The sequence below is a fragment of the Mustela erminea genome, chromosome 9 (genome assembly GCF_009829155.1).
Source record: "Mustela erminea isolate mMusErm1 chromosome 9, mMusErm1.Pri, whole genome shotgun sequence".
NCBI lineage: Eukaryota > Metazoa > Chordata > Mammalia > Carnivora > Mustelidae > Mustela > Mustela erminea.
This window is the reverse complement of record NC_045622.1, coordinates 7,981,545-8,008,826: the sequence shown is the minus strand read 5'-3', so window position 1 is coordinate 8,008,826 and position 27,282 is coordinate 7,981,545. Positions and strand designations below refer to the sequence as shown.

At 38.8% G+C, this 27,282-nt stretch overlaps 1 protein-coding gene across 1 annotated transcript in view; it reads right to left on the bottom strand.

Moving 5' to 3' along the window:
- The window catches only part of C9H11orf53 (chromosome 9 C11orf53 homolog), a 245,624-nt gene that overhangs the window by 84,302 nt on the left and 134,040 nt on the right, over positions 1-27,282 (bottom strand). Inside the window, 1 exon segment of the mRNA XM_032356730.1 lies at positions 16,633-16,753. The gene's annotated coding sequence lies outside the window, so the exon portion shown is untranslated.

Here is a 27,282-nt window from a genome sequence, read left to right as displayed (position 1 = left end):
ACAGATTGAACAAGACACTGTGCACACTAATCTAACAAGGGCAGCCATTCATTCCAGAAAAATGAGGTCTTGTGACCTCTGAGGTAGGCGGGCTCCTTCATGAATATCGTGGTCTTCTCTTAGGGAGTTTTAATACCACACACACAGATACACACACACAGGGAAGTGAAACAGAGGGTAGGAGAGAAACAAGAAGACAGAGAAACTGAGTCAAAGACTGCAAAACCCCTGAAGTAAGGAAAGAGTGATCCTCTGACAAGATAACCTAGTCACTGGAGTTGCCACAGTGCTCTGTGCAGTGATGAGCCTCTGTTTCCTTTCTGGCTCGCATTTTTCTTTAAGGGCTGTGTTGAGGTAGAGTTCACATGCAGTAAATGACATGCATCTAATGTGTAAAATCTGATAGATTTTGACACATGTAGGCACCTGTGAAATCATCATCACTATCAAGATAATAAACATGTCCATTTCTTCCAGAAGTTTCCTCTTGCCCCTTGGGAATCCTTCTCTCCCGTCTTTCCGTCTTCTCTCGCTTTCCCTTGCAAATCACCTGCTTTGTGCCAGTATAAAGTTGCTGGCATTTTCTAGAATGTTATATTAGTGGAACCATACAGTGCATGCTCTTCTTATCTCTCCTTCCTCATCCAGCATAATTTTGAGGTTCATTCATGTTGTTGCATGTATCACTAGTTATTCCTTTTTACTACTGAGAAGTGTACCACTATAAGAACACTTCTGGTTTTTCAAAAAATCCATATACTTGTTGATGTACATTTAGATCATTCCCAATTCTCTATTACAAATAAAACTGCTATGAACATTTGTATACAAGTCTGTGTATGAATATGTGCAACTTTTCATATGCTTATTTATCATTTATATATCTTAATATCCCATGGGTCAAAGGAGAAATATAAGGGAAAGAGAGTATTTTGAACTGAATAAAAATGAAACTGCATCATATTACAATTTGCGGGATGCTATTAAACTGTTACTTTGAGGGAAATTCATAGCACTAAACACCTATAGGAGAAAAGAAAATGTTTTTTAAATCTGTGACCTCAGTTTACACATTACAAAACTTGGGGGAAGAAAAGCAAACAAATCCAAAATATGGAAAAGAAAGGGAATAATGAAGAGCAGAACAGAAATCAGTGAATTTGAAAACAATAGAAAAAATCAAGGAAAGCAAAAGTTAGTTCTTTGAAAAAGACTGAATATAATCAATGAAATTCAAACCACACTGATCAGGAATGAAAAAGAAAAAGCACAAATTACCAATATCAGGAATGAGAGAGGTGTCATCAGTAAGAATTCTACAGATATTAAAAAGGTAATGAAAGAATATTACAAACATGCTCTACCAATAAATTTGGCAACTTAAACAAGAAGAACCAACTTCATAAAAGATACAAACTATCAAGGTTAATTCAAGAGCAAAGAGGTAACCCAAACAAAATTTATCTATTAGAGAAATGAAATTTGAGGTTAAAAATTGTCCTGCTTAGATTCAAAATCTAAGCCCAAATGGCTTCACTGATGAATTATACCAAATATTTATAGAATCAGTAACTGCAATTCTCTATAAAATTTTCAAAAAATTGAAAAGAAGGAAATATTTCCCAATTTATTCTATGAGGCTAGCCTTACTTTGGTGTAAGCTAAAACATTTTAAGACAAGGCATGAAAATCACAAGAAAAGAAAAACGCATAGTTGAAAAATTGCTTAATAAAATTTTATAAAATCAAATCCAACAACATACATACAAAAATATATCATGACCAAGTAAGAATTATCACAAGAATGCCAGGTTAATAATAACTCTGAAAATCAATCAATATGATTCACCATGATAGACCAGGGGGAAAAAGAGAAAAGGAAAGAAAAGGAAAATTGTCTGATTGTCTTAATAAAAGCATGAAAGTATCCAATAAAATTTATCATTCATCCTTCACAAAAACTCTCAGCCACTTAGGACTAGGGGACCACTCTTTCAGTTTGATCAAGGGCATCTGGAGCTAACATCACATTTAATGATGAAATGTTAAATACTTTTCCTCTAAAACAAGGATGACTGCTCTCACCACTTCTATTCAACATTGTACTGAAGGGTCTAGGGATGTAATGCAGCAAAGAAAAGATATAAAAGACATATAGCCTGTAAAGGGAGAAATAAAACTGCCTGTATTCATAGGTACTTGATCATCTATATGGAAAAATCTTAGGAATCTATAAGAAGACACTAGAACTTATAAATGAGTGTGATATAAGATCAATGTACAAAAATCAATTGCATGTCTTTACATTAACAATGAACAATCAGAAACAGAAAAAAACCCTTATCATTTAAAATCATATCAAAATAGGAAATATTTATAGATAAATATAAAGAGATAAATCTAGTAGATAAATCTAGTAGGTAACATGCAAGACCTGTAATTAAAAACCAAGGAACATTTCTGAAAGAAATGAAAAAAAATGAAGATATATGAATGCGATATATAGATCTATCTATATATACTGATAGATATATAGATCTATCGATATATATCTGTATATATCTATATAGATATATAGATCTGTTGATATATATCGATATATATATATATCAATAGATAGATCTATATATCTATATATGAATATATATGAATGCAATCTATATATCGCATTCATAAACTTGAAGACTCAATGCTGTTAAGATATCAATTCTACCCTAACTGATTAATAGATTCAAAGTTATCTCAATCAAAAATCCCAGCAGAATTTTTGTAGAATTTGATTTTAAAATTCATTTTGAAATGCAATGAACCTAGAATACCCAAATAACTTTGAAAGGACAAAAGGAAAGTTGGGAGATATATAGTACTGACTTCAAGATTTATTTTAAAGCTACAGTATCTAAGATACTGTGGTAATAGTGTGAAGATAACAATCTTCAACGCATGTGCACCTAATTACAAGCTACAAAACAAAATGACAGTAATGCTAATAAAACTTAAAGGAAAAATAGACAAATCTAGACCTGTATTTGGAGATTTCAACATTCTTTCAGTAATTGAGAAAAAAAAACTAGACAGAAAATCAGAAAGGATATAAAAGAGAAGAGAAGAATATAAATGAACAACTTGACCTAATTATCCTTCATAGAACATTATCTGCAAAAACTACAGAATACTCATTCTTAAATGTATCTGGAACATTCACCAATATAGATCATATGTTGGGCCATACGATGAGCCTTAATAAATTTTAAAAAGAAGGAAAAAGAGAAATCGTACAGACTATGATAGAATTAAATTAGAAACTAATAACAGATCAGGGGCACCTGGGTGGCTCAGTGGGCTAAGCCTCTGCCTTCGGCTCAGGTTATGGTCTCAGGGTCCTGGGATCAAGACCCACATTGGACTCTCTGCTTGGCAGGGAGCCTGCCTCCCCCTCTCTCTCTGCCTGCCTCTCTGCTTCCTTGTGATCTCTCTTTCTGTCAAATAAATAAATAAAATCTTAAAAAAAAAAAAAAAAGAAATTAGCGGCGCCTGGGTGGCTCAGTGTGTTAAGCCTCTGCCTTCGGCTCAGGTCATGATCTCAGGGTCCTGGGATCGAGTCCCGCATCTGGCTCTCTGCTCAGTGGGGAGCCTGCTTCCCCCTCCCCCTCTGTCTGCCTCTCTGCCTGCTTGTGATCTCTCTCTCTGTCAAATAAATAAAATCTTTAAAAAAAAAGAAATTAGTAACAGATCAGAAGAATAAACATTGTTAAAATGTCTATGCTGCCCAGAGCCATCTATAGTTTCAATGCCATCCTGATCAAAATACCATAGGCATTTTTCAAAGTGCTGGAACTAACAGTCCTAAAATTCGTATGGAACCAGAAAAGACCCTGAATCACCAAGGAAATGTTGAAACAACAACAACAACAACAACAACAACAACAACAAAAAAGCTGGGGGCACCACGTTGCCTGATTTCAAACATTATTACAAAGCTGTGATCACCAAGATAGCATACTACTGGCACAAAAATAGACACATAGATCAATGGGACAGAGTAGAAAGTCCAGATATGGACTTTCAACTCTATGGTCAAATAATCTTTGACAAAGCAGGAAAAAATATCCAATGGAAAAAAGACACTCTCTTCAATAAATTGTGCAGGGAAAATTGGACAGCTATATATAGGGGAACAAAACTCAGCCATTCTCTTGTACCAAGCACAAAGATAAATCCAAAATGGATGAAAGACCTCAATGTGACACAGGAATCTCTAGAGGAGAACACAGGCAGTAACCTCTTTAACACTGGCCACAGCAACTTCTTTCAAGACACATCTCCAAAGGCAAAAGAAACAAAAGCGAAAAAGGAACTTTCAGAACTTCATCAAGATAAAAAGCTTCTGCACAGTGAAGGAAACAGTCGACAAAACACAGGGGCAACCCACAGAATGGGAGAAGATATTTGCAAATGACACTACAGACAAAGGGCTGATATCCAAGATCTATAAAGAACTTCTCAAACTCAACATTCAAGAAAGAAATAGTCAGAGGGCACGGATTGCATGGAGCACTGGGTGTGATGCAAAAATAATGAATACTATTACGTTGAAAAAAAAAAAGAAATAGAGGGGGAGACGAACCATAAGAGACTGTATGGTGACTAACATAATATAATTTAAAAAAAAATCAAGTCAGAAAATGGGCAGAAGACATGAAGAGACACTTCTCCAATGAAGACATACAAATGGCTAACAGACACATGAAAAAAATATTTGTTGTCATTAGCCATCAGGGAAATTCAAATCAAAACCACATTGAGATACCACCTTACACCAGTTAGAATGGTAAAAATTAACAAGGCTTGAAACAACAAATGTTTTCCAAAGTGGCTGCACCAGCTTGCATTCCCACCAACAGTGTAAGAGGGTCCCCCGTTCTCCACATCCTCTCCAACATTTGGTTCTTCTCTCTTCTCTTATTTATTTGTTCTATCACATTGATTGATTTGCGAATGTTGAACCATCCTTGCAACCCAGGGATGAATCCCACCTGGTCATGGTGGATAATCTTTTTAATGTGCTGTTGGATCCTATTTGCTAGGATCTTGTTGAGAATCTTAGCATCCATATTCATCAATGATATTGGTCTGAAATTCTCCTTTTTGGTGGGGTCTTTGCCTGGTTTGAAGATTAGGGTAATGCTGGATTCATAAAAAGGGTCTGGAAGTTTTCCTTCTGCTTCAATTTTTTAAAACAGCTTCAGGAGAATAGGTGTTATTTCTTCTTTGAAAGTTTGGTAGAATTCCCCAGGTAATCCATCAGGTCCTGGGCTCTTGTTTTTTGGGAGGTTTTTGATCACTGCTTCAATCTCGTTACTAGATACTGGTCTATTCAGGTTGTCAATTTCTTCCTGGTTCAATTTTGGAAGCTTATAGTTTTCCAGGAATGCATCCATTTCATCTAGGTTGCTTACCTTATTGGCATATAACTGTTGATAATAATTTCTGATGATTGTTTCTATTTCCTTGGTGTAACTTGTGATCTCTCCCTTTTCATTAATAATATTATTAATTTGGGCCTTCTCTCTTTCCTTTTGGATTAGTTTGGCCAATGGTTTATCAATCTTATTGATTCTTTCAAAAAACCAGCTTCTAGTTTCATTGATGCATTCCACTGTCTACTTCAATATCAGCCACAGCAACTTCTTTCAAGAAATGTCTCCAAAGGCAAAGGAAACAAAAGCGAAAATGAACTTTTGGGACTTCATCAAGATCAAAAGCTTCTGTACAGCAAAGGAAACAGCCAACAAATGAAGAGACAACTCACGGAATGGGAGAAGATATTTGCAAATGACAGTACAGACAAAAGGCTGATATCCAGGATCTATAAAAAACTTCTCAAACTCAATACATACAAAACAGATAGTCATTTCAAAAAATGGGCAGAAGTTATGAACAGACACTTCTCCAATGAAGACATACATATGGCTATCAGACACATGAAAAAAATGTTCATCATCACTAGCCATCAGGGAGATTCAAATTAAAACCACATTGAGATACTACCTTACGCCAGTTAGAATGGCCAAAATAAGCAAGACAGGAAACAAAGTGTGTTGGAGAGGATGTGGAAAAAGGGGAACCCTCTTACCCTATTGGTGAGAATGCAAGTTGGTGCAGCTAATTTGGAGAACAATGTGGAGATTCCTTAGGAAATTAAATATAGAGCTTCCCTAAGACCCTGCAATTGCACTACTGGGTATTTATGCCAAAGATACAGATGTCGTGAAGAGAAGGGCCATCTGTACCCCAATGTTCATGGCAGCAATGGCCACGGTCACAAAACTGTGGAAAGAACCAAGATGTCCTTCAATGGACGAATGGATAAGGAAGATGTGGTCCATATACAGTATGGAGTATTATGCCTCCATCGGAAAGGATGAATACCCAACTTTTGTAGCAACATGGACGGGACTGGAAGAGATTATGCTGAGAGAAATAAGTCAAGCAGAGAGAGTCAATTATCATATGGTTTCACTTACTTGAGTAGCATAAGAAATAACACAGAGGACATGGGAAGATGGAGAGGAGAAGGGGTTGAGGGAAATTGGAGAAGGAGATGAACCATGAGAGACTATGGACTCTGAAAAACAATCTGAAGGTTCTGAAGGGGCAGGGGGTGGTAGGCTGGGTGAGCCTGGTGGTGGGTATTATGGAGGGCACGTATTGCATGGAGCACTGGCTGTGGTGCATAAACAATGCATTCTGTTACACTGAAAAGAAATTTAAAAAAAAAAGAAAGAAAAAAGAAACATTTTCAGTCTGATAAAGGGCATCTACAAAACACCTACAGCTAACATATTCCTTAGTGGTGAAATCTGAAAAATTTCCCCCTAAGATTAGAAACAAAGCAGAGACATCCTCTCTATTTCTACTTGACATTACATGGGTGGTCTTACACAGAATACTATATCAAGTAAAAGAAATAAAGGGCATGTAGACTGAAAAAGGATGAAAAAAGTGTCTTTGTTCATAGGCAACATGTTTTATATATAAGACAGCCCTAGAGAATCTACATGAAACTACTAGAATGAGTAAGTGAATTCAGTAAGGTTGTAGGATTTAAAGTCAATATACTAAAAGCAATTGCACTTCTATATACTGGTAATAAATTTCTGTAAAATGAACTTCAATATCATTTAGAATAGCATGTAAAATTAACAAAAGATGTGTAAAATCTGTATACTGACAAAACAAACATATAAAAATATTGCTGAGAGACATTAATGGGGATCTAAATTAAATGAGTTATACCATGATAAATTAAATGAGTTATACCATGATTGGAAGACTCAATATTGCTGGAATGATGATTCTCAAATTAATCTACACATTCAACATGATTCCAGTCAAAACACAGTAGGCTTTGTGTGTGTATGTGTGTGTGTGTACACAGAAATTAGCATGTCATTCCTAAAATTTATTTAGACATTCAAGGAATGTAGAATTGCTAACATAATCCTTAAAAAGAAGAGTTTCAATATTAATTGCATTATATACACATAGTGTGTGCTATTGGTGTAAAGACACACAGCTCAGTAAGAGTTCAGAAATAAAACTACACCTTGAAAGTATGGTATCAAAGCAATTCAGTGACAAAATGAAAGGCTTTTAACAAAAGCCTTTGTTAAAGGCTATATATGGAACCACTGGATATCCATATAGAGAGGTGACCTCCAACCTAGACCTCACACTATACACAAAAATGAATTAGAGATGTTTAATTTATTTGAATGTGGAAGGGGATGAAAATCAGCCCCTTGGAGGGTAAAAAAATCTTGGATATTACAACAGTTGCTGGCCCTCCAAAAGGTCATGGTACACGAAGAGATATACATTTTATCTGTGGGTATTAACACATTTCATGTTAGGGGACAGGGCTGATTAGAAAGAGAATATCTAAAAAGACTCCTGTGGAAATATTGTTGGTATGAATCATGTTTCTCCAAAACTTATGTTGAGGTCATAACCCCTGGTACCTGTCAAAGTGATCTTGTGGGGAAATAGAGTCTTTGTAGATGTAATTAAGAAGCTAAGATGAGGTCACACTGGAATAGTGTAGGTCCCTAATACAATATGACTAGTGTCCTTATAAGAAGAAGAGAAGAGACACAGAAGAAACAGACACACAGGGGTGAAGGCCAAGTGAAGACAGAGCAGAGATTGCAATGAAGTGTTACAAGCCAAGGAATGCCAAAGATTCCTACAAACTGTCAGAAGCTAGCCAGAGGCAAGGAAGGATCTCCCCAAGGCTGTCAACGAGAGCACGGCTCCGCCAACACCTTGATTTTGGACTTCTAGGCTTTAGAACTGCAAAACACTATGTTTCTGTTGTGTGAAGCCCCCCGTTGGTTACTTTGTCATGGCAGTCTTAGGAAAATCCTATGGGGGAAGATAATATAAAAAAGGTCAGGAAACTTTGTTCTAGAAGAAAGCATAAAATATTTTTGTAACTTTTTGTAACTTTTGGTTAGGCAAGAATTTCTTAGATGGCTCCAGAGAGCACTACTCATAAAGGTAAAAAACAATGAAAAATAGGTTTTTATCAAATTACACACTTCTGATTGCCAAAAGGTTAGACCTGTTAAGATCTGACATGAACAGAGAAAGTTAAGAAAATGTTAAGAAGATGAACAGAGAACTCCTTGGAGAAAGAGTTCTGGAGAAAATATTTGTAATAGATAGCTAACACAAGACTTATAAACGGAACATATGAAGAACAACAATTCAATAATAAAGAGAAGATTGAAGTGGCGGGGGTGTGGGAGGTTGGGGTACCAGGTGGTGGGTATTATAGAGGGCACAGATTGCATGGAGCACTGGGTGTGGTGAAAAAATAATGAATACTGTTTTTCTGAAAATAAATAAATTGAAAAAATTTAAAAAAGAGAGATAACTCAATTTACTAGTGAGCAAAAGACTTAGTTCACAAAGGAAGAGATCTGAAAAGTCAGTATGCACGTGAAAATAATGCTCAATATCATTAGTCATTAGAGAAATGCAATGAAGCACCACATGCCGCTTACATCATACAATTAAGAAGACTGACAAGATCCAGTGTTGGCCAGGATGTGGAGCTGTGGGGGTGCACACCTATTTTGAAAAGTGTTCTGCCATTTTCTCATTAAGTTAAACCCATGCCTATCCTTTATCCTTGCAATTCCACTTCTAGATGTTGACAAAGAGAAACGAGTAAGTACACAGCAAGCTTGGCACACAAATGTTAATAGCCCAAACCTGGAAACAACTCAAATGTCCACTATCAGGAGGAGGGATCAGTAGAATCAAGGGCATTTATACAATGCCCACTACTCAGCAATGAAAAGGAAGAAATGACAGACGGTCTCAACAACATAGACGGAGCTCGAGCACATTTTGCTGAGTGAAAGAAGCCACACCCAAAGTGTATCTACTGTACTCTTCTATTTATACGAAGCTCTGAACAGACACAAACCCCCTCTCGAGGGATAGAAATCAAACCAGTGGGTTCCTGCCTGGAGGGACAGTCAAGGGGTTTACCCTGAAGGAGCGCAGGGAACTTTCTAGTGATGGAACAGTTCCGCAGTCTGAGGGGCGTGGACAGTACCTGTGTGCGTGCACAGGTTCAAACTCATCAAGCTAATAAAGGAGCTAATGTCTGTGCATTTTACTGTTCCACCTGGTGGAGGTCAGGGAAATGGCTGTTTTACCTGATGTGGCTAGGTCAGCCTGGAGAACTCCAGTCTGGTGGGGGAGGTCCTTGCGGGGGGGAAGCATGGACATTTCTCAGAGTGAAACCCTCTTTGCTTTTTGTTAGTTTTGTGGACACAAGGGCAAGAGTCCCACGAGAACATGGGCAGCTGAGTGCCAACATGGAAAGCCTACGTTCTCCAGTGTCCAGGACTGTCTACCCAGAAGCCCAAACTCTCTTACATACCTGGTTGTTGTGTAGGTAAATCAAAGGAAGTGCGTCACGATCCTGTGTAAAGAAGGTCAATTCATACACTGGAAAGTCTTACTAAAAGAAGTAGTGGAAGGGTCTAAAACTCCCATACATTCACAAGAATGTTGACAGCATTGAAACAAACCCTTTCCACAAGAGACCCCAAAGTCTCTCTTAAAAAGCCTGCATTTGGTGTGATCATTACACTTGTTTTCTTCCCATTTCTTGTGCAGAATGGTTTTCCTAAGGAAAGTGTCAATCGACTCTCTACAACTTGTTTCCCCTTATCTAATATGAAAAGGGTCTTTGTTTTCTAATTCCTTTTACATAGCTGATTTTAATTAATGGTGGTAACCACTGTCCTCCCCTCCAGCACAAAGACCTGGTTAGAGAAAAGCCACAGCTGGGAACTAGCGAGCACAGGTTGTTACGGCTCAGAGTTAACATTGCCGGGAACAAACTGAGCTGTAAGCTTACAATAAAGTCCCACTTGCTCCTTTCACCTTATTTCAGCAGCACCTCGAAAGCAATTTCTTTCATTGGTAGGTGGTATGATTGGCGGGTTATTTAATGTTTTTTTGTTAGTTTGTAAAGGCTTTCTTTATTGTAGCTCAATGGTTAGAATGGCATTACATTCAGAACCTAGCTCTTGATACAATATTATCCTATACATATATATGACTCAAGTTACATTCCATACTGCTTTTCAAGCCCAAGACAACAGCATATATCTGTAAATTGTTCCTGCAAGGAGGCGACAGACACATGCCCAGCTAAAAGCAAATTCTCCCTCCTCCGAGTCCTGTAGTAGGCTGCGCCCTTCCTGGCCCGGGGTTCGAGCTGCTAAGCTTTCAGAAGTGCAAGGCTGCACTGCCCAAACCTGTTTGTAGTTAGGCAGTCAGCAATTCCTCCGTCACTCAGACTGGCTGTTCCCTAACTTGTAACTGACTGCTCTCCTGGGAGGGTAAGACAATCCATCAGTGAGGAGGGGGCTCTGTGGAGGAGGAGATCTACTCCTGTGGGAGTCTACCCAGCGGCCCAAACTTTGAGTGCGCTCTATCGTAGGGTCTCTTCCATCTTCTGTTGACTGTAACCGCCTTCTCTTTCCATTTCTTAAGAGAATGCCACTCGGCGTAGGCACAACGTAGACACTCCATTTGTGTTTGATGCATAAGCTGAATGCCTGCCTGTCTTGAGAGTTTCCCTACTTCCAAGGGACTCACAGAGCTCTCTCCTAGGGGGCACTGAGTTCCATACAATGCGCTAGTCTTTTTGCTGGACCTTTGCCAGTCACCCAGACCCTCAGCTTATGTTCCAGTCTTCAGTATTAAGGCTTTACAGATTTGTTCTTTACCCTTTTCCCAGAATATCCTGGCTGCTGTAAGTAGAATAATTATAAATACAAATATAACCTTTACAAATATATCCCCAGGCATGTGCTCTGGGAATCTTCTAGAACCTTCTCTCCAGGAAGCCGACATTTATTGATCCGGGCAGTGTGCCCCGCATGCATCATCTAGGTGTTCAACACTCATTATGTAATTCAATCCAAATGAAATTATCCCCATTTTATAGGTTAGGAAACTGCAGACCTGGAGGCTTAAGGAACAAGATCCAAGTATTTGGACAGACAGCGTGCTACCAATGCTCTTTTCCAACTCTCCTTATACCACAGGCTTCTCCGACCAGGGTTATTTGAGGATGGTAGGAAGCTTGTTGAATAGGATGCACAGGGTGCTGACAGAGTTGAGTGACTGCACTCTGTTCTCCAGGCTCCACAGGGCACGTATGTTAGGGTGGTGGGTCTGCGTGTCCTGACATCTTGTGAGGACGGTATGACCTGTCACTCCCCAAGCCTCCTCACTACCCTCAAAGTCACCTTTTGTTCATCACTTTCCTTTACAACCACACGTAAGTATTTCTTCTTTAAGTGTGTGCAACCTGTGTTTGTTTTCCAGATCGGGCAGCAGGTGACATTTCCTCTGGACTCCATTAGAGCCTGCTGTGCGATGTTCGCACCTGCCTGCTTAGAACTATCCCAAAATTTTGGTGATCTCTTGAGTTTTGTTCTTTGGCTTAAGGCAGAGATGTGTGACCATCCCAATGATGTCATTTGGGGAGACACAGTTTTGAATAGTTGTCTGTACCAACTCTGAGGATTCACTCTGATAAGCCAAGTTCTTTGAAAACAGAAACTGTGTTATCTTTATCCACGTATCACTGGGGCCTGACCCTGCTCCTGGCACATAGTATCAAGAAGTGTTGGCTTCATAAGGTAATTAGATATCACTGTTTGGTGCATTAGAAAGCAGCATCAAACTCTAGTACCCGGGTGAGAGGAACATCTGTTTCTGAAAAACCAAATTTACTCCCTAGTTCCCACTTCCATTTATTTAAGATAGAGCTGACATAGCATAATTGGCATTAAGAAGGCCATTTTCCCCTACTGCTATTTCACTTTCTTATAGATTTCAAAGACGTGACCCATTGTTTTTCTGGGTGCTTCTATGTTTTCATTTCATACAAGAGAGTTACATTTGGGAAGCTATACAAATGTAAAACTATGAAAATTCATGTGAATTCTGGAAACCTATGCCTGGACAAAGCTAGACACCTGGAGTATGCAGCTACACAAGAAAGTTAAATAAACAATTCTGCATAGAAGGACAGGACTATTACAAAATACTTGGTAAAAAGACATGTCTTTCTGCCTGAGCTCACCCAGGAGCTGGCTCGTGAACAGGACTGCTCCAGGCCAGAGCCTCACTGATTTTTGTCTTCCCAGCTCTCCACTAGTGCTGTGAACAAAGCGGATGCTTGACAAGTGTTGACTGAAAGGATTTATGAGGAGATTAATGAAGAAATCAAAAAAAAATTTTTTTTTGAGAGAGAGGGAGAGTGAGGGGAGGGGCAGAGGCAGAGAGAGAGTGAGAGAGAATGTTAAGCAGAGCCTGATGTCAGGCTTGACCTCATGACAGATCGTGACCTGAGCCAAAATCAAGAGTCAGATGCTTAACTGACTGAGCCACCCAGGTGCCCCTAAATCAAGTTTCTTTTAATTTTAAAAAAGTGTTCAGGATCAAGAAGCCTGAGGATGTAAGAGATCTATGTCTTAGATGTATATTTTTCTCAGGTGTTAGACAGTAAAGAGAATCATGGGCCTATTTGGGTCAAGATTTCTGTCCTGTGAAGGCCATGAAGGAACACCCCACGGGGGGAGCAGTCTGTGCTCACCCCAGCCCTGTTTATCCAAGTGTACCCTTACCCCACATAAGGAATGTGGCATGTTTTAAGGGATGATGGATTCCATTCGACTGCTTATAAAATGCTCAGTTTCACTTAATTAAGACCAGTGGACAGAAAGTCAGTCTGAACTCATGGCAAAGCTTAAGCAGGAACACCAAAAACAAACAGAGAACAAGTAGCAACAGGGGCATCTATGGCCCTTGAGGCTCCTGGCCCATCCCAGTTCTGGCAGAGGTCACCTCCCACTTCGATCAGCACAGAATAGGAAAGAATGCCAAGGTGGGGACATTAGCGTGGCTCCCTGAGAGCTAGCACAGGGGTAGCTGAGTGTCTTAGATCATCTCGCTCTCAAAGTAGGAATGGTTTCTGCAAATACTTTGAAAGCAAGATTTAGGGCATTTCAGGAGAAATGTGGTCCAAAGGTAAGATTCTTCCTTTTTCTGTCCAAGTTATGGGTTTTCTTCATTCTCCACTCCTATCACCATCTGTCTACCATCCATGTATGTATCCAGGAATGGGTGCATCTATCATCTAGCTACTTACCCATCTATCTACTCAATGAAGTGGGATGAAATCATTTACAAAATTATATAAGTATAATAAGATTATATTAGGAACCAGGCCAACTATGACTATCTTACTCTTGTTTCAACACTGTTTGCTTTGCTTCTATTGCTAAAACTCTTACTTTCTTATAGATAGTGCTTATATGAACAACCCCCCTTCAAGTCTTGTTTGCCCAAATATATTAGTTTTTTTTTTACATTGTATTAGGTCTTCTTCATTAGACTGTATGTTTATGAGGACAAGAATTTCTTTGTGTTCTTTGATGTTTCTCTAGACCTAGCATAATGTCTTTCTTGTTAGGTGTTCATATAAATTTATCAAATGTAAGATTGTAGGAAAAAACCCAAATAATGAATTTAGTAAACATATTTGAATCCAGAAAAATGCCTACTATGTTAATACCCACTAGTGTGGGTCTTGGAATAGGACAGACAGGAGTATAAATGCATCCTACTTTTTACTAGCCGTGGGAATGTGGATGGATGACATCTTCCCAAAGCTGGTTTCTTCATCTGTGAAACATTTTAAATAAAAATGCATTTTGATCATCAGAGTTGGTTCCTTGGCCTCTGCTAATTATCTTCCTTTATTGCCTGCTAATTCTATCCCCTTTTAACATTATGAATATGCAAAATTGGCTCAGTCCCAGGGAAGTTTCACTATAGGTTCAAATTTTATGTTTCAGAAAGTATTTTGATTAGGAAACTACCCCTCAGTAATCACTCTACTGAGATTCTTGGGAATTATCTGATCTTAGACAAAGGATTTAACATTTTAAGAAAATGGTGTGGATCTTAATCTGAGCAAGATATGATCACAGTACACTTAATTCTCAAGACCAATGCATTAAGTCTGTGGGATTTAAATCAAAGTAGTTTGTGCATGTGTCCTGGGGCCTCTTATGCGGCTTGGTTCTGGGAAGCGGAGTAGTCCCTCCCCAGGGGTGAGGAGTCGTGTGGGGGCATTCAGCCTGGACCTCAAATTTGCCAAGATCCACCACTTTATAGTTTTAGATATTGTCTTAAGCATGTGTTAAAAGGGCTGATTTGTTAAATATAATATTTAAAGTACTATTCCACAAATTTTCTCTTTCTTGACATTCATGTTTTTAAAATATTATTAAAATCCTCAAGAAATAGAAATGACCTGCTTTCTCTTGACTTTTGAAAGCCCTGTCAGGTCTGTGAAGCCACCTTTGTGTTTCTGTAACCAGCGTTTCCATAAGAAGCTATGCTTTTGCACAGGCCATATAACTGCTTGGATTTATCTCAGAAAGGTGAGGCAGAGATCTCTTTGCCACATTGCTTTTTAACCACCCAGTCACTAGATGATATCCGATAGTAGGTATAGTGATAGTTATTGTGGATCAAAAACCAAGTGCCCTTAACATGTTGCATGCTATAGGTCGTTCCTCTGTGCCAGAGACAGGAATTCCTGGGCATTATCTACCAACCACAGAAGCCTAAGCTCTTAAGAAACCTCATGTGAAATGTTTGCTTCTAGCAGTGATGATCTAGGTAATCTGGACAGAACTGATGTATTTCAAGAAGATACTTTTAAATATGTAGATGTGTCTACTTTTCCATGTGTCGCTTTTGCTTTATATGTTTTCATGCAAAATTAGTAGCTATGTATGTATTGAGAATTTTTATTTCTTCCTATTAAGGAAAATCTTTTGCTATTGTGAAAGGACCCTCTAGTTGCAGCAATGCTCTTTGCCTTAATTTGCTATTTGTTATCTTTCTCTATAGCTTTTCTAGATCTACTGGGTTTTTCTTGGACTGAACTAAAATATTTTGTGATACTCAATAACGTTCATAGAAAGCCATATTCCCCTTATTTTATCCTAATACATTAAATATTGATGCTCTGTGAAGTGAACAACTGTGGTATTTTCTACTCTGTATCACTATCTATACGGCTATTGTAAGAGCTGCTTTGTTCTCAAATGACCTCAGCCCTGTGGGTAAGCATCTGACCCCAAACTGAGCCAGTATCTTTTTTTTTTTTTTTTTCAGACTCTGGTTAGAACTAAAAGGGTCAGTCCTTATTTTGTGCTAGAAGTTATAAAAAGTACCTAGGAGATTTTGGTGCCCATGTTTCCCATTATGTGAAAGAGATATCTTTTGTGAGAGAGAAGAAAACTTAGCTGAGATGAGGGGTATCGGAAAGAGGTAGGTGGGGTGCCATCAGGGTTGTTAATTTTAATAGTCCCTGAAGCCATCTGGGTATATGCTATTTCAAAGGTCTTCCCTTGCCTCAATCTTTCATGAATGCTGAAACAACAACCCTAGTCTCTTGCTCAAACTAGTCAAAGTTGGATTTCTATCATTTACAACCAAAAGAGTTTTTATAATTATGTTCAACAATGAACCATCCATTTTGGCTATAGGAAGATATTAAGACATGGTTTTTAGAAAATGAATTTCAACTAGAGGCTCAGTGGTGCCAGCTAAAGCTCTGCTCTGGAATTCTGAGACACAAGATGGCAGGTGGGGCCATCCAGAAATTAGCAAAGTCAGTGTGACTTCTCTTAAGCAGCATTACCTGGAAAAGTGTCTTATCCTAAAGGGTGTACACACAAAACCTTACCTTTTGCTTAGGACCAAAGTCACTGTGTGTAGAACTTGGAATCAGTGAATACCAGCTGTGAAACATCACCCTACAGGCATGATGCCAACCTCTTTAGGCAAACAGAACAGTTAAGAGAATGAAAACCAAAAGAACATGCATGATTGGGGATGAGGAAATGACTTTGAAGTTGCTTCTCTCTGAGGCTTTATATTACTGTAGCAGTATTGGGGGAATATTTATCGAATCCTATTTCCTCCTTTTTAGAGAATGGAAATTACCTTCAGTCGTTGAAATCAGCTTTGCTCCTTGATGGCTTGATTAGTTACCCCCGTTTCTCTCTCTGGACTCACAGATAGCTGCCCAGTTCCTACAGTCTGCCAACAGGTTGGTTCCAACATCCTGTGTCAGTAGAAAAATATCACAGCCAATAAATCAGAAGGATTCCAAACAGATTCTAAGTCCACTATTTGTTTGTGTCTATTTAACTGTAGGAATATTATACTTTTCTTCCTGTCAAGGCTAAGACAGGGCTGTTTCAAGGAGGGGTAAAATCAGAGGAAATGAAGCTAAGACGTAAGTCAGTCATGAATTACTCTTCTCACTTCTGCCTCCTCATCTGGCCTGTCAAAGCTGCAGAAATTAGGAATTAAGATTATATAATATAATTGGGCTTCAAAGAAATATTTACTCAATAATGTCTTATGACACTTAATTTGCAAACTTCAACTCACGCTAAGTACAACTCTAAATCACATGATTCAAACTGACACTGAAAACTGACCCAAGTGCCACAAACAATAAGTAAAAATGAGGAGGAAGTTGTACCTTACTTAGCTACATAATTAGAAAATGAAGTATTTTGCATAAGTACATTTTCTAAATAACCAAATATTTTTAAAATTACTGAAGTTTACAATTTTTAGATTGTTTCCAGTCTTAATGGAAAGTTTTAAAGTTTTTCTGCTAAGAATGCTGTTTGCTTTAGGTTTTTGGTCCTTGATCTTTATTAAGTTAAGGAAATTTCCCTTCATTATTTCCAGTTCTTTGAGAAGTGTTTTAAAATTATATATAGTTATTCAATTTTATCAAATTATTTTCTCTGTATCAGTTGAAATAATCCTATGACTTATGTCCTTCAGTTTACTCATAGGATGAATTATACTGACATATTTCTGATGTTGAACCAACTTTGGGTTTCTGGAATAAAGCCCACTTAAGCACATTGTAGTATTTTTAATGCACTTTGGGTTTGCTCAGCAAATATTTTTGTTTAGGATCTTTTACCAATGCTCCTGCGTAGCCCTGTAATTTTCCTTCTGTGACCTGTTCTCACCTACTTTGGGAATCAAGGATAAACTAGACTCATAAAATGAGTTGAACAGTGTTTCTTATTTTTCTACATTTTATAATGATATGCAAAATAAGGACATGTTCTTTGAATATATGATATAATTTATCTATAAAATTATCTCGAGCCTTGAGATTTTGTTGTGTAGAGAACCTCACTACCATTTCACTTTTTAAATTATTTGTTTATTTGGGTTTTTAATTTCTTTTTGAACCAATTCTGACCATGTTATATTTTTAATTTTGTATATGTAGTCTAATTAGTTATTGTGTAACTGTTATTTCTTTAGTTCCTTTTGCAGCTGTTGTCCAGAGCTTGTTTGGAGGATCCAGCACGGGGAGCATAGCTACTCATAACAGTCTCCTCTGTCGGGGAAGGTCATCCTCTTGGAGCTTCTGCTTCAGCGGGCGGAGGAGACAGCTGCCTAGCCAGCCAGATCAGTGGGGTGACAGATGTTGCAGATAGATTGCCCCCACATCCAGCTGTTCTCTTTTCCATAATGTAATAATTTGTTTGGGTATTTATACAGTATATAATATATAATACATTTAAGAATTAGAGGATAGTATATGACATATATATACAACAGTATATGAGATACTACATATAACATATACACAATATATGATATATATTACACACAAGGTAAAAATACACTGTATCACATATGATACTATATGTTTCTATATACCCATTCAATTACAATACATAAGTACAATATGTAATAGAAAGATATGTGTAATAATATACATCAACGATAACTGGAAATTAAATGCTGTTATATGTATTACAGTATGTATAGTTACTACTCTCTTTCATTCTATAGTTACTTATCTCTGCACTGAGTGGCCCCTCTCTTTATCCTGTTCCCCCTCACCCACCACAATCCTACTCTCTCTACCAATGGTTTGTTTCTGTTACACATTTCTTTACAGAAGCACTTTCAGGCAGTTTGTCTTCTCTACTTCTCTTTTGTTTTTTCACCAATTTCTCCCTCCTCTCTTTACTCTTTCCTTTTTTGGTCCTTTGGGGTTGTGTGCTTTTTGCTCCTTTTTCCAGATTCTTGAGTTGAATGCTTGTATTTGTTTTCAGTATTCTTTATTTGCCACGAGAAATTTCCCATTAAGTACTAGTTTAACTGTGTTCCAAAAATCTTGGCATGTAGTATTTCCTTGTTTCTCAGTTATGAGTATTTTGTAGTTTTCCTTATGGTATTCTTTTTAACCCAAGGGTTATTTAATAGTATGTTACTTAGTTTCCAGGCAAAGGAGGTTAAAAAAAAGGTCTTTTGTCACTGCATTGTAATTTTATTGCATGATGAGCAGAGACTATAGTCCGTGTGATACTGATCTTTTCAATTTAACACAGGGTTTTGTAAATATTCCATGTTTGCTCAAAAACAATACATATTCTCCATTGGATATAAAATTCTATATGCCTATTGGTTTGAACTTATCAATAGTGTTATTCAAGTCCATAATCTTTTGCTTGTTTGGTTTTTTTTGTTTGTTTGTTTTTACTTGATTTAAAAGTTTTTGGAAGGGTTGTGTTAAAATCTTCAATTAATTGATTTGGCCTCTGTAGGACAATGCTAATATATTTATAGGCTATATTCTTGGGCATGTATATGCTCATTATCATTGTACATTTGATTTATCATTCCTTTTACTAATATATAACATCTCACATAACTCGACTAGGGAAATACCAGGGAAGTGAGAAAATTCTAGATGGTACAAATATGAGGGGATTTAGTAACTAATCATATGTAAATGAGAAGGTAGCTCCATGGGTAATTCTCCCATCTTTAGCCAGGAAATCTGGGTGGATGACAATATTAATTACTGTAAGATACACTGAAGGGCAAGAAGGGGTAGAAAACATGAAACGAACAAACATTTATTCACTTATTTCTTCATTAAGTAAATATTTACAGAGTGCTTATTATATGTCAGGTAGTATACCAGGCATATTGTCCCAGAAAGTTTTCAGCTTAAGTTTAAGATAAATTAGTCCCATAACCCTATCAAAGTTATGCTCACAAAGCACCAAAGTATAAAGACAAAGCATAATGTAGCTATTCATATGCAAGCAATTGAACCTGGTGGGATTTCCATAATGTATAGTGGAAGTTCAGCTTAATAAAATCTCCAATCATCTATAGGGGATTCCCAGGCTATAAGTAGGTGTAAGATAATAGATCAGCAGATTTACAAACTACAACTTGATTCCAAACTAAAAAATATTCAGCTTATTCTAGTAAATGTAATGCTCTGATCTCTTAGCACCAAACTGGACCTACAGTATATCTTCTTTGAAGGTTTCAAACTTCAAGCACATGAATCACCTGGATGCTTGGTAAAAACATGTGTGTAAAACCACACATTTCCTACACTCCAACCCCAGATATTCAAAAGGTCTGGAGGGAACCCACGAATCTACATTTAACAACCCCCTCAGCTTCTTATGATACTAAAAGTGTATTTTGAGAAACACTGCTGTACACTATAAGAATTCAAATTATAGGGTTTTAATAAACAAAGAAACCAAATCCAAAAACTTTCTGCCTCCTGGGCTGGGAATGGACAACTGGTATACCTGTAGACTTATGTAGATGTGATCTTGTTTTTCAGGGATTGCAAATTCACTTCTTAAATACATTTAGAACATTAAAAAATGTGTTAATATAATCCAAGGGAAAAAACTATCACAGAAGGTATGAGAAACATAATTTTCTTACATTTCTAGCTACACAGTCTCCAAGCTAGCCTTGTTTTCATACCCATATAAAGGCTTAATTTTTATTTATTTATTTAGGATTAATTTAAAAATTTTTATTTATTTTTTAATATAAATTCAATTAACTTAACATATAGCATATTATTACTTTCAGGGATAGAATTTAGTGATTCATCAGTTGCATATAACACTCAGTGCTCATTATATCACATGCCCTGCTTAATTCCCTTTGCACAATTACCCCCCCCACACCCCTCCCCTCCAGCAACCCTGTTTGTTTTATATAGTTAGGAATCTCTAATGGATGGTGTCCCTCTGTTTTTATCTTATTTTATTTTTACTTCCCTTCCCATATGTTCATACGTTTTGTTTCTTAAATTCCACATATGAATGAAATCATATGGTATTGGTCTTTGAGTGACTTACTTCACTTAGCATAATACCCTCTAGTTCCATCCATGTCATTGCAAATGGCAAAATTTCATTCTTTTTGAAGACTGAGTAATATTCCATTGCATGTGTGTAAGAATGTATGCATGCTGAGTGAAATACGTCAAGCAGAGAGAGTCAAGTATCATACGGTTTCACTTATCTGTGGAGCATAACAAATAACATGGAGGACATGGGGATATGAAGAAGAGAAGGGAGTTGAGGGAAATTGGAAGAGGAGGTGAACCATGAGACACTGTGGACTCTAAAAAAGAACCTGAGGGTTTTGAAGAGACAGGGGGTGGGAGGTTGGGGGAACCAGGTGGTGGGTATTAGAGAAGGCATGGATTGCATGGAGCACTGGGTGTGGTGCAAAAATAATGAATACTGTTATACTGAAAATAAATAAAAAGTAAATAAAAAAAGAAGGTATGTATGTTTATGTGTCTGTGTATAAATATACCACATCTTTATCTGTCCATGGACATCTGGGCTCTTTCCACATTTTGGCTTTTGTTGGTATGCTGCTATAAACATTGGGGTTCATATGCCTTTTTGAATCGCCATTATTGTATCTTTTGGATAAATAAAGCTTTCTTTTTTTTTTTAACTGCTAGGCATTCCTCTTTTAATAAACATCAGGCTCAGTGACTTCACAGATTATTCTTACCGATCCCTTCCACTATGGGAGGGGGCTGTCTTGTTTCTTGTTGTTAGTTTCTTGGTTTAGGAAAGAGAGAGTAGTGAGCAATTTTTCTACTTTTCTCTGTTGGCTGAGAAGATAAAAATTTACTCATTTTGACCCTGCTAAAATATTGTTTTCTCCTCTAGAAACTACTAGAAACATGCAGCAGGGCACAGTGTCCTGTGATTTCTGGGAGCATCTTGGGAACGTTCTGGGGGGAAAAAAATCCCATGATCACCCCTTATCCATAAGGAGATTTTTTTCCTCCCCCCACTTAGGAAAAATCTCTAATTTGCTTCCTGCTGACAACTGAAACAGATTTGGAAAGCTGTTCAACTTTAATAATAAGAGATTCTATGTAGATTATGATCTGCTTAAATTCAGAACTGCTTTAGGATTAATTTGCAGAAGTAAAATTGAAAATAAGACTAAAATTGAGATCAAGTTTAATATCCATGGTATTAAAGGGATAAAGACAATCATTATGTATTAGCAGATATGGACCTTTGGACCAGAATAACCAGATTGCCCCCAAACTGAACATTCTGTAGATAGTGTAATGAATAAGCATATATGATAGACCATTCTGTTTAGGCCATCTAGTTAGAAAATTATAACAATTTACAGGAAAGAAATGTACAAGTGATTTTTTCCCTAAAATATTCTGAGCTGACAACTAGATTAAATGGAAAAACATGTAGGAGATTGGAAGAGGGCCAGCGTAAATGGAAAAGTACACACTGAACAGAAATGAGCGTCATCAAACATGGGGCTGTGGGGGGAATTGGATTTAATCCAACAACAAGTGAGGAGACCCTGCGGCAGAGTGAAAGTGAAGGCGCACATGAGGCTGCCGACAGAGGAGGGCACAGAAGAACCCGTGATCTGAAAACCTGGGAACACATAAGTATTTTCCATAATGAAAATTAACTGTTATGTTTTAATGACCGTATCTGGTGATTAGTGCCTACATTATCTCTCTTATCTGCTGGTCTGAATAATGTCTTATCAAAATACTAATGATCTTCACTAAGTAGGAATTGTTAATATTATGCCTAGGTGGGTAGCTAGTGACACTTCCAGTCTTCTAAATGTTATTAACGACTTGGTTGATTAATTGTTCTAGAGTCTTGACAGGGACTAGTATTGACTCTACTGGCTTCTATTTATAGCCCTTTCATTCCTTCTCTTTGAAAACCAGAGTAACATTTGCCAGTCGGAAGCTCTGGTTATTAGAAGATGCGCACGGAAGCCACAGCGAGGTCCTTGCCAACACACACTGTATCGGTCACAGGGAGAAAGCCTGCCTGTGTCCAGTGTCACTGAGGATTTGGCATGACCGATGCTCATACACCTGATGCAGATATGGGAAAAGGATGAATATAGAAAGCCTGGAAGAACAGTTTGGCACTTTCCTAAAAAGTCAAACATATAGTAACCAAATGACCCAGGTACGTAGCTAACATAGCTGTAGATGTGCAGACAAAACCTGTGTGCAAAGGTTCACAGCTGCTTTACTTATAGCAACCAGACACAGCAGACTGTCCTACTGGCCATCAGTAAATGAATGGCTGCCTAAATTACGGTAGATCTACCCAGGGGAATACTACTTAGCAATGAAAAGAAAAGAACTGTTTGTACACACAACGACGTGAACGAACCTCAAAATTGCTATCACTTTACAATTCTTTCATGAAGAACCAGAAAAAGGAGTCTCTGTTACATGATATATTTAAAACTAGAAAATAGGAGCAAATCTATTGTGACAGAAAAGAATTCAATGGTTTCTGGTGACAAGGGTGGACAGGAAGGGGAAGATGGAATTATAGACGGCACCAGGAAACTTTTGGGGTGTTAAATTCTCGATTATGACATAGTCATATGACTCCAGTAATCAAGTTGCACACTTTAGGTATGTGTAGTTTATCGTATGTCAATTATGTCTCAAGCTGAATAAAACCTAAAACAAAGGGATCATCCTTCAGGAAAAGACAGAATGTGTTTCAGAAGATAGGTATGGGAGGTCCCACAGTATGTGCAGAAAGAACCCTAAGGGTTTCATACTCTCTGCTCAAACTGTTTCAGCTCTATTTTTAGCTAGCAAATATATAATTTGTGACTGGCAAGCAAGTTAAATTGTATGATAACCATAAAGTCTTTGGTATGGTGACAGCTACAAAAACAAATGATGAAGTACATAAATGTCCCATTAGATGTGGTAAAAATGGTACTGACTTAAGAGAAGGATGACCCAATTTCTGGGTGGAGTTCCTTCTGACACATTAGAGAAAAGCTGCTGGTGTTGGGCTGGGTGAGCCTCTGTTTTCTGCTCTGAAATATGAGGATTATGGATACTAACTTGTGAAGACATAGAATTATGGGACCCCGCCCCCCCGCCCCGTGTTGTGAAGCGTCTTTGCTCTAATGTCTAGCATAGATCGCCTGCTGCTTGAACCCAAAGTATTCCTCTTCCGAGCAGCTCTTACACCTGTGGGCCTTAGTGTAAATGCAGATTCTGAGGTCACAGCCAGGATGTTGAGAAAGTCTGAGGTGAGGCCCAGGAAAGGGCAATTTATCAGTAGTTGGTCTGAACGCCATGCTTGATTATCTACGACACCTCATCTGTACCATTTCTGCAAACTACAGACTATTAAATCGGCTAAAAAGCTCTTCAACACGATACTAGCTTTTTAAAATCACAAGGTCTTTCAACATCTTATCCATTCACGAGGAACTCAGTTTAAACTGTTTGTATTGCTTCATCTACCAGAAAAGTCCGTCAAAAATAGAAACTTTTTACAGCATTTCTTGCTCTATCACCAGCCTGTGAGTTTATAGATGACTGAGATAATTGCAGGATCAGAACCTCCCCACCCCCCACCCCCCGCATCTGCTCTAAATTACTCGGCAGGCATAATAACCTTGATAAGCTGGTGTACAGCAATTCATTTTCAAATGTGGGTTGGTGAAGGCACTGAGTATCCTAAATGCAGATTCCAGAACCTGTTAGAAATTAACCACTACAAGATGTTCTGCAATTGAGCTATAATGTTAGCCTAACAGATATTGGCAGGCATTCTTCTATTGGATAGAACAAGGCAGTGGAGTTCAGTGTACTATTTGGTAGGGAAAAACAAAGCAAAAACTTGTACAGAGGAAACAAAGCTCCTCTTTCACTTTTAACAAAAAAACGAAGATAAATGCCTTAAAAAAGAGGAGCTGCTCACGCTCACCTGGACCTCCATGTCTGATTGGAGCGGCTCCTCTGGTGGGCCCGCCCCCAGCACTCTCTCCAGCCAATCGACTGCAATAGCCTTATTGAACTGACCTGTTCTCTCTCCAGCCCCTCACCTGACCATTTGCTACAGGCAAGCCTAATGCAGTGTGGTTCTCGAATTCTGGTCTTCAGACCAGCCGCATCAGCACTACCTGGGACCTTGTGAGGAATGCAAATGCTCAGGCCTCTCTCCAGACCTCCTCCAGAGATTGGGGTGGGGGGCAGTGACGGCTGATTTAACAAGTCCTACCAGTGATTCTGATGCTCGCTAAAGACGGAGAACCATCGCTCTGAGCGTTCTCCCCTTTGCTGGGTCCTCTTCCTAGCCATGGTTATTTTACCCACCACTGTCAGATAAAATTGCCAAAGCATAGATATGATGATGTCACCCACTAGGGTAAGGGCTTTTGACCTCCCTCTTGTTAATACCCATAACACACAACATTTCCTGAACACTTCCTATGTGCTGGGCAGAGGGGCTCCCAGCTGGGCATAAGAAATATTTAAGAAATGTATGAAGTGTGGATGTGTGACCACATACTACTCTTTCTGGTGTCAGCCTGTGATGGTCCCCATCAGTGGCCCTCAGCCACTTAGATGCACGTTAGAATCATCTGGACGGCTTAATAAAAACACACCACCCAGGAATAAGTAAGTGGGTCTTGCGCGGTATTTTCAGAAGCTGCCTGAGGCGATGTGTACGAAGCTGAGATGGAGAGCCACCAAGCTCGATGACCCCTAGCTTCTCAGCCTGATTCTCCCACAGCTGAGGTGGCTTTGTCCCAGATCCCATGGCCACTGCCTTGCCTGGGCCTCTGTGGTGCATCTCGTTCTTAGACAAAGGAATGAACCAGGCAGCAGTGACCTACCTAATGTCTCCCGCTGTAGAAACTGTGCTGGTCTCTCTGCCATCAGCTTCCTACACAACAGCCAAAGTGAGTTTGTTTCCACCTAAGTTAGACCATGGAGGTCCTCTGCTCAGAACTCTCTAGCATCTCACTGATGGGAAAAGCAAAAGTCCTCTCCCTGACTTCTGTAGCTCCTCCTTTTCCCTCTACTCCACACACCTACCCACCTGTTGCCTCTCTGGCCTCAGCCACTTCTACTCTTCCTCTAGCTTTCTTCACGTCAGCCACCTGATCTTCCCCCATTTCTGAGGCCCCCGCCTGCCTCAGGGTCTTTGCATATGCTGCTTCCCCCACCTGCACCCATCCTCCCATTTAGTCAACCCCCTTCCTCCTTTATCTTTCCCGTCACAGCTATCATCTAGGTAAGTCCTACCCTGACCACTTTATTTAAAATTGTTACATCTTCTCAGTGTTCCCTACCTTCCTTCTTTGTTTCATTTATCTATTGTGTTTATTTTCTGCCTCTTAGTGCAAACCTCACAAGGAAGAGAGCTTTGCCTGCTGCATTCCAGGACTTAAGAACAGTGTGTGCACATGAATGAGTGCCTAATAAATATTTCTAGAATGAATGAACACCTGGCCCCTAGGTCAGGCTGTCTATCTCGTAGTTCACAGTAGGACCTGGGCCTCTGTCATGACCCCAGGTGACCTCTCCTCTTCCCCATTCCATTCAAGACAGGATCTCTCTTCTGCCTGGCTTACCTTGGGGGTGGAGGGGAGTAGAAGTGCTCTGCACACCACCTAGGGTTGAGATGCTCATCCCTACTGCCACATCTCCTAGTCCTGCCTCTGGCCTGCCTGCATTCCTCTGATAGCCTGACTGGCTCAGCCCAATCCCATTGCCTGTTCGCATGTGGTCTAAAGATGAAGTCTATGCGGTCTATACCATTCCGGTGGAAGACACCTGTGGGCAGGTGTATGCCCATGTTCCTAACCTGTTCCATCTATCCCCGGAGCTCTAAGCTCCTTGGCTGACAGAGGACCGGTCATGTATTACAAACATTTAACCAAGGTCAATTGCTAGTATCTATTTATCAGTCTTTGTTGTCCATCCTCCTTGACTGTAAGCTCAAAAAGAACAGAGATTTCTATTTTTGTGGTTTATTATATTTCTCCAGTGCCTAGCGCCGTGATTGACCCACTGGAGTCGCACGCTATAAAAATACCAGCTGCATGAATGAATGAATCCAACTGTTTTTGCTGAAAAACTTTGCTGCCACCGCTAAGTTCTCAAGGTGTGAAAGTTAACTAAGAAAAGCAACCAAAGGAACCAATTCCATTTCAGAGAAGTTATAGAGCGAGCTGCCAGGATTCCTGGTTTGAACCCTTCATCATTCAAACCCTGTGTTGCTAGGTCTTGAAAGGGGAATAGGTCAGAAATCAATCAGATGTGTGGAAAGTCACTTTAGGAATGCTAGTAAAGGTACAAAGTAACCCAAATGGAGTTTCACAGCCATATATTACAAAATCAACAAGTGTCTGTCTTCAAATTGGAAAAACTGACTTTTAGATATTTCCAAACATCCAGATGTTGGATGAGCT